This window comes from Macaca mulatta, chromosome 2, assembly GCF_049350105.2.
Source record: "Macaca mulatta isolate MMU2019108-1 chromosome 2, T2T-MMU8v2.0, whole genome shotgun sequence".
Lineage (NCBI taxonomy): Eukaryota > Metazoa > Chordata > Mammalia > Primates > Cercopithecidae > Macaca > Macaca mulatta.
In genome coordinates this window covers 19,814,599-19,827,921 of record NC_133407.1, presented here as the reverse complement: position 1 = coordinate 19,827,921, position 13,323 = coordinate 19,814,599, and the positions used below count along the sequence as shown (strand labels likewise).

Sequence of the window (13,323 nt, the reverse complement as noted above, 5' to 3'; positions counted from 1 at the left end):
CAGAGTGTGAATCAGCCTTGTGGAATGTGTTTCCTGTTCTCTATTTTGCCACAGTTCTCTTTCAGTGGACATATAGCTTTGAAGGTGAGTATAATTAAACATTCGTTGGTATTGCATCTCTCATGCATATATGAGAAAACCTAGTGGCAAATTTCTTCTCTAAAGAATGTGCAAAACCCTTTTGAATTGACCGGCTTTTCTAGTACTTTACTCTGAAACTTGGTTGCTCTGGCTCTTGTGTCTATTTTCAATACATTGTATGTAAATGATGATTTAGTTTCTAAGTGAATTTGTCTGACTGTCAGATGAAGCATTCTGCATGGATGGAGGTGGAAGTTAGAGGAAGGTCATGAGAATATGTTCTGTGTGCCTTCACATTTGGTACTTAGAGGTCTCCGGTTATTATTGTGCTTCCCTTCCATGCCCTTCTTAATGCTGGCTTTTAGCCCAGCCATTGTGACAGCTGTTTGTAATTCCGTTTGCAGTTCACTTCTGGAGGAATTACACATTGCTCTGTCTGCTTGTCGTTGCTGTGGCCTCTTCAAGTTCCCGTGTGATGGGAGAACAAAAGAGTCTGGGCTCTGAAAAGGACTCGACTTTCTATTCAAATTGGAATTATTTTTAGAAAATGTCTATAGAATCGAAAGTTTCCTCAATCAGCAGGATTCATATAAAGCCATATGTTGGTGTGCTTTCCTCAGAAAAAGCCTTAGAAAAGTTCTTTTAGAATCTCACAGCCTGTGGGAGGCTGCATTCTGTGGGCAGGCCTGCCCCATGCACCTGGAGTCATGGCAAGGTTTCTGTGAGGTGCTGAGTGTGTGAGGTCTCTGGTGGTAATTTGCTCTTGAGGCGTTAGACTCAACCAACAAGGGCCAAAACTGTATTACAGTGAACTCTGTTAGCGGCCAGGTTGAGGATGCAGAGTGATCTCTTTAATCAATACTTTATCTGGATTGTCAGTTGTAAAAGGCTTAGAAATAATGCAACAAAATACTCAGCTCTGAAATAACACTGAGTGTCATTTCACCTTTGTTTGATTCAGAAGGTCCTTTAGAGTCTTTGTGTCCTGGGAGAGCTAGTTAATAAAGATTCCATGTTTAGAATGTTTGATAAATTAGACTTTATTCTAGTTAGGAAGGGAAATAGGCAAGTGGAAATGCCATAAAGTCCTCCTGGCCCAAGAGGGAGATGAGAGCTCTAAGCAAAAATAATTGTGTTTGTGGTTACTGGCATTAGTGTTACTCATCACTCACCGCTATTAAATACCCCATAAATATTTCACTTCTGGAGTATAAGATGGGTCAAAGTAGGACCTCTTCTTTACCTGTATTGGACCTTCACCTATTAGCACCTTGTTCTGTAATATGCTCTGAGATGTTTAATAAGTCTACTGATTCGCAGCAAAGGCCCAGGGTTTTCAGGAAAGACTTCCCAGAAATGGGCCTCACATTGGTCTGTCTAGCTTATATAGCTGAGTTCACCCCAAACTGGACTCTCACTCAGAAACAGGTCAACAGAAGGTATCTGATTACACAGGATTTCATGTCCCAGTGGCCCGGAGGGCATAGCATGTGCCACAGGACTGATGTTCTGACTTGGTGCCCTGTCTCGGGGCCAGCTCCCATTTTAGGCTTCCAGGTTCATCCTTCAAAGGGTTGAAAACAGCATCACAATTTTTTTTCTCTTAGGAAATTTCTCACCCTTGACAAGCCCGCAGGACAAACAGACCTGACCTCCATGGCCCCTTGTCTGTCAGCCCTTATTAAATGAATATTCACTCTGCAGAGCATCACACTAGGCATTGTGGAAAGTTATAGAAGGGGGTGATGCACTCCTGGCCTTTGAGCATCTTATCAACTTACAGGAAAGACAGAACCAGCACACAACAAAATATATAAAAACTTAAATGTCAGCTGGATATATATATAGTTATTTATAAATTCAATCGACATAGCCTGGAAATACATATTTATGTATACATATATCTATATGTACATAAAGTTAAGGCATTTCTGAAATGACTGAAGTGACTAGAATTAGAAAAAGGTAGTTTTCTATTGGCTTAGTTTTAGTCCCCCAGAAGTGACCCTGAGACAAGGACTTGAGAGCAAGTAGTTTATCTGAGAGGTATAGCAAATGCCAGTAAGAAGAGAGGGAAAGAATGACAGGAAAAGTAAGGCAGACCACAAAGGGTATGATATTGAGCCAGCTATGACTATGCACAGCTAGAGCTAAAGCCTATGGAAAAATTCTGGGAAATAATTTAGAGCATTTACTCTGGACTCCTATCAGTAACTGGTTGAGGACTCCTCTCAGGGTGAGTTAATACCCAGATATGCATAGATCACCATACCCAGACAGAATAGTTTCTCGAGAAACAAAACAAAACAAACCTCGTGCACAGAGATGCAGTTAATGGCAGTTTCAAGGCTGGTCTTGGTAAGACCTGAGGGATACAGTAAGGGACCAACATTCTCTGCTACATTCACAGATATTAGTGAGAAAAATGGTTTGGAAAGGAGAAAGGGATTTTGAACATTTAGGAAGCCAGTGTCTATAAGGACCCAAAAGTAATGACAGATGACATTCAAACCAGTACAATAGGCTTCCTTATGCAAGTTCCTCAAAGGAGTATGCCTCAAGTGGCATAGGGAAAACGGTCTGGGTGACCAGTTGAACCAGACTGAAAATGAGGAACAACTTAGGATACAAGGATTCAGATTGTGATGGCTGCCCTAAGTTAGGATTCCCTGTGATCCACTAGACATGTCTCAGTTGCAAACCATATTGGGAATAGTGGGTAGGTTAGCCACACTGTGGATTATGAAGCAGTTACTTTATCTGTGGCATGAAGTCCTGACAGATCACAGGAAACATTTCAAAAGAATGAGAGCTGAGTGCCATTGGAGATGCAATGGGGCAACGTGTCCTTCCTTCAGCTCACCTAGGTCAAAGAGATAGGCAGTGGCCAACAAGCACTGGAGATTTTACACTAGGTCTCCTATATTTTTAAAGGGTAAGACTGACAGCACTGGGACAGTGGGCATGGGGCTCATCATGATTAGTAGTATGTCTAAAGTCAATCTGATATAATATAGTCTTCTCTTGAATTGCATTGTATGTATAGATCTTCTCTAAGGAGCTGGTAGATGGGAAGTTAAGACTGGCAAAGGCAGAAACACTGCAGAGGGCTCTTGTTCATCTGACACTGGTTAGTTATTGACATATTGCTACAGAAGACCTGTAGCCTAGGCTTTAGCAAATGCCTGTGTGTCGATCTTTGTTAATGGAAATGTCTATGTGTTTTATGTAACTTTTAGCTGCCCTGGCAGATGTGCCCAGGAATGAGCTCCCTGAGAATGCATCTCAGGGTTAATTATTCTTTAATATATAAAATCATACTGACATGGTTTAGATGTGTCCCCACCCAAATCTCATCTTGAATTGTAGTTCCCATAATCCCCAAGTGTTTTGAGAAGGACCTAGTGGGAAGTAACTGAATCTTGGGGGCAGTTACCCCCTTGCTGTTCTATTGATAATGAGTGAGTTCTCATGAGATCTGATGGTTTTATAAGGGGCTTTTCCCCACTTTGCTTAGCATTTCTGACTCCTGCCGCCATGTGAAAAAAAAGTGTGTTTGCTTCCTCTTCTGGCATCATTTTAAGTTTCCTGAGGCCTCCCCAACCATGAGTAACTGTGAGTCAACTGAACTCCTTTCCTTCATAAATTACCCAGTCTTGGATATTTCTTCATAGCAACGTGAGAACAGTCTAATACAGTAAATTGGTACTACAGAGAGTAGGTGTTGCTATAAAGCTACCCAAAAATGTGGAAGAAACTTTAGAATTGGGTTACAGGCAGAGGTTGGAACAGTTTGGAGGACTCAGAGGAAGACAGGAATATGTGGAAAAGTTTGGAACTTCCTAGAGACTGGTTGAATGGCTTTGACTAAAATGCTGATAATGATATGGACAATGAAGTCTAGGCTGAATTGGTCTCAGATGGAGATAAAGAACGTCTTGGGAACTGGAGCAAAGGTTACTCTTGGTATGCTTTAGCAAAGAGACTGGTGGCATTTTATCCCTGCCCTAGAGATCTGTGGAACTTTGAACTTAAGAGAGATGATCTGAAATTGGAAATATATTTAAAGGAAACAGAGCATAAAAGTTTGAAAAATTTGCAGCATGATAATGCAATAGAAAAAATCTGTTTTCTTGAGAGAAAGTCAAGCTGACTGTAGAAACTTGCACAAGTAATGAGGAACCAAATGTTAATCGCCAAGACAACAGGAAAAATGTCTCCAGGGCATGTCAGAGATCTTTATGGCAGCCCCTCCCATCACAGGCCCAGAGGCTATTGAAGAATACGAGCCTACATGAAATGATCTCTAAAATACAGTAAACTTTCACTATCCAATATGGTAGTACAAGTTTACTGTACCTGCACACGTGGCTATGTAAGCTCAAATTAATTAAGATTAAGTATAATTTAAAATTTAGTATCTTAATCATAGTAGGTTCGTTGCAGGAACTCAAAGCTGCCAGTGGCTAATGACTTCTATATTAGACAGCACAGAACATTTCCATCATGGCATGAAACTCCGCAATAGAACTATAGTGAATGAGCAAAGCATAACTCAAAAATCTTGTTCCCAACACATAAACAAGTCTACAAAATAACTGGCTAGCATCATGATGACAGGATCAAGTCCACATATAACAATACTACTAACCTTAAATGTAAATGAGCAAAATGCTCCAGTTAAAAGACACAAAATGGCAATTTAAATAAAGAACCAAGACCCATCAGTATGCTGTCTTCAAGAGACCCATCTCACATGCAAAGACACCCATAGGCTCAAAATAAAGGGATGCAGGAAAATTTACAAAGCAAATGGAAAACAGAAAAAAGCAAGGACTGCAATCCTAATTTCTGGCAAAACAGACTTTAAACTATCAAAGATCAAAAAAGACAAGGGCATTACATAATGGTAAAGTGTTCAATTCAACAAGAAGAGCTAACTATCCTAAATATATATGCACCCAACACAGGAGCACTCAGATTCACAAAGTAAGTTCTTAGAGACCTTCAAAGAGATTTAGACTCCCACACAGTAGTAGTGGGAGACTTTAACACCCCACTGACAGTATTAGACAGATCACAGAGACAGAAAATTAACAAAGATATTCAGGACCTGAACTCAGCTCTGCATTAAGTGGACCTGATAAATATCTACAGAACTCTTCACCCCAATACAACAGAATATACATTCTTCTCATCACTGCATGACACTTACTCTAAAATTGACCACCTAATTGGAAGTAAAACTCTCCTCAGCAAATGTAAAAGAACCGAAATCATAACAAATCATCTCTCAGACCACAGTGCAATCAAATTATAACTCAAGATTAATTAATTCACTCAAAACCACACAACTATGTGGAAATTGAACAACCTGCTCCTAAATGACTCCTGGGTAAATAATGAAATTAAGGCAGAAATAAAGAAGTTCTTTGAAACTACTGAAAACAAATATACAATGTACCATAATCTCTGGATGCAGACAAGGCAGTGTTAAGCGGGAAACTTATAGCTCTAAATGCCTACATCCAAAAGCTAGAAAGATCTCAAGTTAAAAACCTAAAATCACTTAAAACAACTAGAGAACCAAGAGCAACCAAACCACAAAGCTAGAAAAAGACAAGAAATAACCAAGATCAGAGCTGAACTGAAGGATATAGAGACATGAAAAACCCTTCAAAGAATCAATGAATCCAGGAGCTGAGTTTTGGGAGAAAAAAAAAAAATTAATAAAATAGACCCCTAGCTAGACTAATGAAGAAAAGAAAGAAGAATAAAATAAACACAATCAGAAATGATAAGGGTGATCTCCCCACTGACCGCACAGAAATACAGACAATTAACAAAAAATACTATAAACACCTCTATGCACATAAACTGGAAAATCTAGAAGAAATGGATAAATTCCTGGACATATACATCCTCTCAAGACTGAACCAGGAAGAAATTGAATCCCTGAATAGACCGATAATGAGTTCTGAAAATTGAGGCAGTAATAAATAGCCTACTGACTGAAAAAAGCCCAGGACCAGATGGATTCACAGCTGAATTCTGCCAGAGGTACAAAGAAGAGCTGATACCATTCCTATAGAAACTATTCCAAAAAACTGAAAAGGAGGGACTCCTCTCTAACTCATTCTATGAGGCCAGAATCATCCTGATACCAAAACCTGCCAGAAATACAACAAAAAAATAGGAAACTTTAGGCCAATATCCTTAATGAATATCGATGTGAAAATTGTCAACAAAATACCGGCAAACTGAATCCAGCAGCACATCAAAAAGCTTATCCACCACAATCAAGTAGGCTTCATCCCCGGGTTGCAAGGTTAGTTCAACATAGGCAAATCAATAAATATGACTCGTCACGTAAACAGAGCTAAAGACAAAAAAAGCATGATTATCTGAATAGATGCATAAAAGGCCTTTGATAAAAATTAACATCCCTTCATTTTAAAAACTCTTAATAAACTAGATATTGAAGGAACATACCTCTAAATAATAAGAGCCATATATGACAAACCCACAGCCAATATCATACTGAATGGGCAAAAGCTGGAAGCATTCCCCGCAAAAACCAGTACAAGACAAGGTTGCTGTATCTCACCACTCCTATTGGAGATGGTATTGGAAGCTCTGGCCAGGGGAAAGAGGCAAGAGAAAGAAATGAAGCACGTTCACATAGGAAAAGAGGAAGCCAAACTACCTTTGTTTGGAGATGATATGATCCTCTATCTGGAAAATCCCATCTTCTCAGCCCAAGAACTTCTTAAGCTGATAAGCAACTTCAGCAAACTCTCAGGATACAAAAGTCAATGCGCGAAAGTCACTAGCATTTCTATATACCAACAATAGACAAGCCAAGAGCCAAATCACAGGTGAACTTCCATTTACAACTGCCACAAAAAGAATAAAATTCCTAGGAATACAGTTAACAAGGGAAGTGAAGGACCTCTTCAAGGAGAACTATAAACCACTGCTCAAAGAAATCAGAGAGGAGAGAACAAATGGAAAATCATTAATTCCATGTTCATGGATAGGAAGAATTAATATTATGAAAATGTCCATATTGCCCAAAGCACTTTATAGATTCAATGCTGTTCCCATTAAACTACCATTGACATTCTTCACAAAATTAGGAAAAAACTCTTTTGAAATGCATATAGAACCAAAAAGAGCCTAAATAGTCTAGGCAATTCTAAGCAAAAAGAACAAAGCTGAAGGCATCACACTACCTGACTTCAAACTATATTATAGGGCTACAGTAACCAAAACAGCATAGTAATGGTACAAGAACAGACACATAGACCAATGGAACATAATAGAGAACCCAGAAATAAGACTACGTACCCACAACCATCTGACCTTAGACAAACCTGACAAAAACAAGCAACAGGGAAAGGATTTCCTCTTCAATAAACAGTGCGGGGAGAACTGGCTAGCCATATGCAGAAAATTGAAATGGACCCCTTCCTTACACCATATACAAAAATCAACTCAAGATGAATTAAAGAGTTAAATGTAAAACCCACAACTATAAAAACCCTAGATGGAAACCTAGGCAATACAATTCAGGTCATAGGCACAGGCAAAGATTTCATGATAAAGACATCAAAAGCAATTACAACGAAAGCAAAAATTGACAAATGGGAGCTAATTAAACTAAAGAGCTTCTGCACAGCAAAAGAAACCATCAATAAATTAAACAGACAACCTACAGAATGGGAGAAAATTTTGCAACATATCCATCTGATAAACATCTAATATCCAGCATGTATAAGGAACTTAAACAAATTTACAAGAAGATAACAACCTCGTTAAAAGTGGGCAAATGATATGGACAGACACTTCTCAAAAAAAGACATACAAGTGGCCAACTAACATGTGAAAAAAAAGCTCAATATCACGGATCATTAAAGAAATGCAAATCAAAACCGCAATGAGATGCCATCTCACACCAGTCAGAATGACTGCTATTATTAGGTTGGTGCAAAAGTAATTGCAGCTTTTGTCATCAAAATTAATGGCAAAAACCACAATTACTTTTGCACCAACCTTATAAAAAGTCAAAAAACAACACATGCTGGCGATGTTGTGGAGAAAAAGGAAATGCGTTTACACTGTTGGTGGGAGTGTAAATTAGTTCAATAATTATAGAAGACAGTGGGGCGATTCCTGAAAGACGTAGATGCAGAAATATCTTTCAACTCAACAATCCCATTACTGAGTATATACCCAAAGTAATATAAATTGTTGTATTATAAAGATACATGTGCATGTATAGCCATTGCTGCACTATTCACAATAGCACACACATGGAATCAACCTAAATGCCCATCAATAATAGACTAGATTAAGAAAATGTTGTACATATACACCATGGAATACTATGCAGCCATAAAAAGGAACAAGATCATGTCCTTCATGGGGTCATGGATGGATTTGGAAGCTGTTATCCTTAACAAACTAACATAGGAACAGAAAATCAAATACCCTGTGTTTTCACTTATAAGTGGGAGCTGAAAGATGACAACACATGGACACATGGGAGCAGGAAACACACAATGGGGCCTGTTGGAGAGTAGAGGGTGGGAGGAGGGAGAATATCAGGAAGAATAGCTAACAGATGCTGGGCTTAATACCTTGGTGATGGGATGATCTGTGCAGCAAACCACAGTAGCACACTTTTACTATATAACAAACCTGCACATCCTGCATACGTATCCCTGAACTTAAAATAAAAGTTAGAAAAACAACCTAGTCTCTAAACCTAACTCTGCACTTTATTAGTTGTGCATCCATAGAGAGATTATTTAACATGCCTGTGCCTCTGTTGCTCTATCTGTGAAATAGGGGTAGTCAAGATAGCACATCACAGGGTTCAGGTGAGAATTAAATGCAACGTTATTTATAAAGTTATTAATGCATTATGTGGCACACTGTGAATTCTCAATACGTGTTACCTAAAATGGGAGAGGGTTTCTGTCTTAGTCTTTTTGTATTGCTATAAAGGAATACCCGAGAATGGTTAATTTATGAAGAAAAAAACGTTTATTTAGATCACAGTTCTCATGGCTGGAAGGTTAAAGATTGGACATCTTCATCTGGTAAGGGCCTCAGGCTGCTTTCACTCTTAGTGGAAGGCAAAGGGGAGCCATATGTGCAGAGATCACATAGTGAGAGAGGAAGCAAGAGAGAGGGAAAGGTGCCAGGCCCATTTAAACAACCAGCTTTTTCAGGAACTAGTAGAGTGAGAACTCAGCCCAAAAGAGAGCAGTAATCTACTCATGAAGGATCCTCTCTCATGACTCATACACCTCACACCAGGTCCCATCTCCAACACTGGGGATCATATTTCAACATGAGGTTGGAGGGTAAAAATATCCAAATCACTGTAGTCTCTTAGCTCCAACATTATGTATGTTTCTAAATGCTGTGCCATATCTGTTTTCTCCCTGATGTTGATAATTTATATTTGGAGTAACCCATGGAGGCAGGGAATCCTACATTAACTCACAAGGCCATTTTATTTAACATACATTTATACAACTCATACCATGTGCCAGAGTCTAATGTAAGCACTGAACACATATTTATTTCATCTTCCCCACAAGCCTATGTGGCAGGTATTCTACAGAAAAGCCTCCACATTTCTAAACCTGCCTCATTTTGTGACTTATCTTGGTAAGTCCTGTGGGAGTGGGGAGGGGAGAATAAAGATGAAACAATAAGATTCTGCCCTTAAGGCAGAGAGGAGACAAACAAATAATTGTAGAGAGTATATTGTCTCAGGCTAGATATTTTGCATGTATTATTTAATTTCAAGCAACAACTCTGTGAGATAGGTGATATTCCCATTGTATAGATGTGGAAATAAACTAAAGAGGTTTTATAACTAGCTCAGCATTGTACAGCTAGTTCATTGTGAGAAATGGGACTCTAACCTGGGCCTAATTCCAAATCCTGTACATTTTTCACTGCATCTTGATGTCTGTTAATAGGAAAGATAATATGCATGTATAAATGTAAGGTATAAATAAAATAATATAGATAAATTGTCCTAGGAGTTAAGGGGAGTAAAGGATTACGCCTGGCCAAGAGGGTCATGAGAACCTTCATTGAAGAGGGAGCATTTGAAATAGCACCTAAAGTGAGCAGGATGCGGGCTGGTGGGACTGGGGGAAGGAGATTCCAGGTAGAGGGAAGAGCACAAGCGAAGGCTCTGATAGGATCAGGATAACATGTGGAGTTGGTAGTGATGGACCAAGGAGGGGGACCTGCCTGGGTGGGATGCGGTATCTTTCACCAACATTGTTGAGAATTGCCAGAGCATGGTCATAACAAAGAGCAGTCTGACTCTTAGTTTTATTATTGCCTTTAAATTGTACACATAATGTGCCTGCTTCATTATGTGTACCTGGGACAGACCATTCCTATCAACCTCTATCCTTTGGTATGCCTGCGGGTTTGTTGGAATAAGTTTCTCTTGAATTCTGTTCTCTATATGTCTTGCTTGGTAGCACTCCAATTTCTATGATTTCTTGCCTGTGTTATTCCCAGCCTGTGTTATTTCTGGCTTGCGTTCTTCACTATGTGAGTTTTACCCTATGTTCCAGGAAGACAGGTTCTTTCAGGGTCAAAGAGGTAGCCCTAGGCTTTCTATAGGTTTTGGAAAAGAAGGGTCACACATGGAGCCAGGTGTCTGTCGTATTCCAGGTCTGGAGTTCTTCTGTCTCAGGCAGGAAGCCTGGCTGAAATAAAAACTTTCTTCAGGATCTGAGTGATACCCTAAAGTCTACCAACAATGCTAGATTGAACTAAATGACATGGGCCGTGGCACTGGAAGAATCTTCTTAGAACTCTTGTCATGTGGTGGGAAGTTAAGAGTGGGCTGTCTTGAACATTGAAACCGTTAAAGGGAAGACCATGGGTTGATACCCCCCCTACCCTCATCCCCTGGCCTTTCCTTGACTACCACCCTGGGGCAAAGGAAGAAGGAGGATCTCCTGCTAATTTTCAACTGCGTTTTGCTCTCTGTTATGTAGTATTTCAGTGACATCATCCACTCAGGAGAGTTGGGGCGAGGCTGGCTGAGGTTCTCAAGGAGCTGAGTTTTGAGTTCAGGTGCTCGTGTAGCAGTGGAATGATGCCTCCTGACCTTTCAGACCTTTGAGACCTCTGGGCGGTCTTAGAAATCACTTCAAGCCTCCAGTCCAGGATACGACTGCCTAGGGGAATTCCAGGGAAAGGTGGCAGGTAGAGTATCCTTTCTGAGTTTTATTCTCTCGTCCTCCTTTCCCTTCTTTCTATGTGTCTGTGTTGCTCTGTTGTGTCTCCTCCTCGAGATTCCAAAGAACGTTGATGCCAAGGTATTTATTTTATGTTCTTGTCAACAGAGATGCCATGGTCAACAAGGTGATGAATACCACTGTGAGCTCACTACAAGATCTCAAAGATTTCAAGCCACTGGCTGTTCCAAAGCATGAAGCCGCCCTTCCGGAGCAGTGGCGGGAGGCAGGCAGGGAGGAGGTAAGGAATCATCCTCTCTTCCCTGTGCCCCTTGACTCCATCAGCCTTTAGCTGTCAGATTGTTTGGACTCATGGCTGATGGGTTTTTTCCCGTGTGTTCTTCCACAGGCCCCGAGTTTTGGCCAGATGATGGACCGTCTCCTTAGGTGTCCAGGGAGCTGCTGAAACATAGTGAGGAAGATGCTGCTGATCCAAAGGATAAAAACACAGAAACTGAAACCAAGAAGCACCTAAAGTGCACTCACGCCCAGCATCCCTGCAGACTGATGTTCTCTCAGCTGTAGTTCTGCATTGAACTGTTTTCCTTTGCTATCACCTGCCTAACACACAGTCCTGGATGCTTTTCACTGGTTGGATTTCTTTCTTTTTTTTTTTTCCCTGCCTTTTCATTTTCTTTCCTTTTTTTCCTGCCTTTTCTTTTTCTTTCCTTGACCCTGGGAATTACAAACAAGAAATTGCTTTAAAAAGTATTATTCAGTGCTGAAAATAGCCTTGTTTATGAACAAGTTTTATCCCTACGGATTTCCTGAAATGCAATCTCAGGTTACCTTGTAAATGGGGCTGTGCCATTTGATTTGTATAGTACTGATCTGTAAGTTAAAATACATTTCCTTTCCTTTGTTTCATTCTTTTTTTAGAAGTTTGGATCCAGGTAATGGCCTGAATCACATTTGCTTAGCTACTGAAGTGATCTCAATGTGTTATCGCTTAGAGTTGAAACATAATCAAACATACGTTATACCTGGGGCTCTTGCATACTCTTTGATACATATGTCACACTACAAAGAAACACAAACCTTGTAGGTTGAAATTTAATTCCTGTTTGATCCTGCAGCTAGAATGCTAAGGAAATTGTAAATATCAAAATTGGCTTCAAATACCCTGAATATAAGCTAGTCAACAGTAAGTGGATGGTTCCAGAATACCATTTTCTAAGACAAAGCAGGAATTAGAGATCAACTGACCTCATCCATAATGTTGCTCAGGTCTGTCTGTGGATCTGTCCATTTTGGAGTAAAAAACAAGGCATGCTTCTGTGATTGTGTTTTTGAAAACTGTAGTCTTTCAGATTTATGTTTTGTAATTGTGCTTGCCTTGCAATAAAACACCTTCAGTTGACTCGCAATAAGGTCTCTGTCAATTTCCTGCAAAACTGTGTCCTTATTGGCTTTCTAAAAAAGTTCAGTGTAGACCTATCAGTGGTGACCTGCTAGACATTTCAGCTGGATCTAGCATTATTGCTCTTTCAGAAATAACACTAGAGCTGTCCATTGTCTACACATGGGGTCAGAGTTGTACAGTCAGATTCTCAAGTCTTCGTATTAGCATCAACTACAGAAATCTATAGTCACAGCCTAACCCTGTTACGTATATGTGCTGCCATCTGCCATTGTGTTCCAACTCTGGAGTCCCTATTTATTTGTGAGACTCTAGGATAAGCCAAAAACCCTCTGGACCTCAGTGTCCTCATGTACAAAATGGGGATAGTGATACTTCCTATGATTGTGGTGATAAGTGCCTGTAAAAGGACATCACATGGATGGTACTTTGCACATTGTAAATTCATTGGAATGTGGCAATATTCAATAAATGGTGGTTATTTTATTTGTTAATAAAGAATTGAATGAATTTCTAAATCTCTTACAGTTGACCTTTAGTTGAGAACACTGAGTAACTTCTGAATAGTTTCTTAGCCCTCTTTACTTAAAGCTC

The 13,323-nt window shown here is 39.8% G+C and overlaps 1 long non-coding RNA gene across 1 annotated transcript; it reads left to right on the top strand.

Moving 5' to 3' along the window:
- The first annotated feature begins 11,123 nt into the window (after positions 1–11,123).
- On the top strand, positions 11,124–12,736 carry LOC144339500 (uncharacterized). Its single transcript, XR_013414505.1, has 3 exons — positions 11,124–11,337; positions 11,478–11,610; positions 11,719–12,736. It is a non-coding gene; the product is annotated as an uncharacterized LOC144339500 (long non-coding RNA).
- Positions 12,737–13,323: the final 587 nt, after the last annotated feature.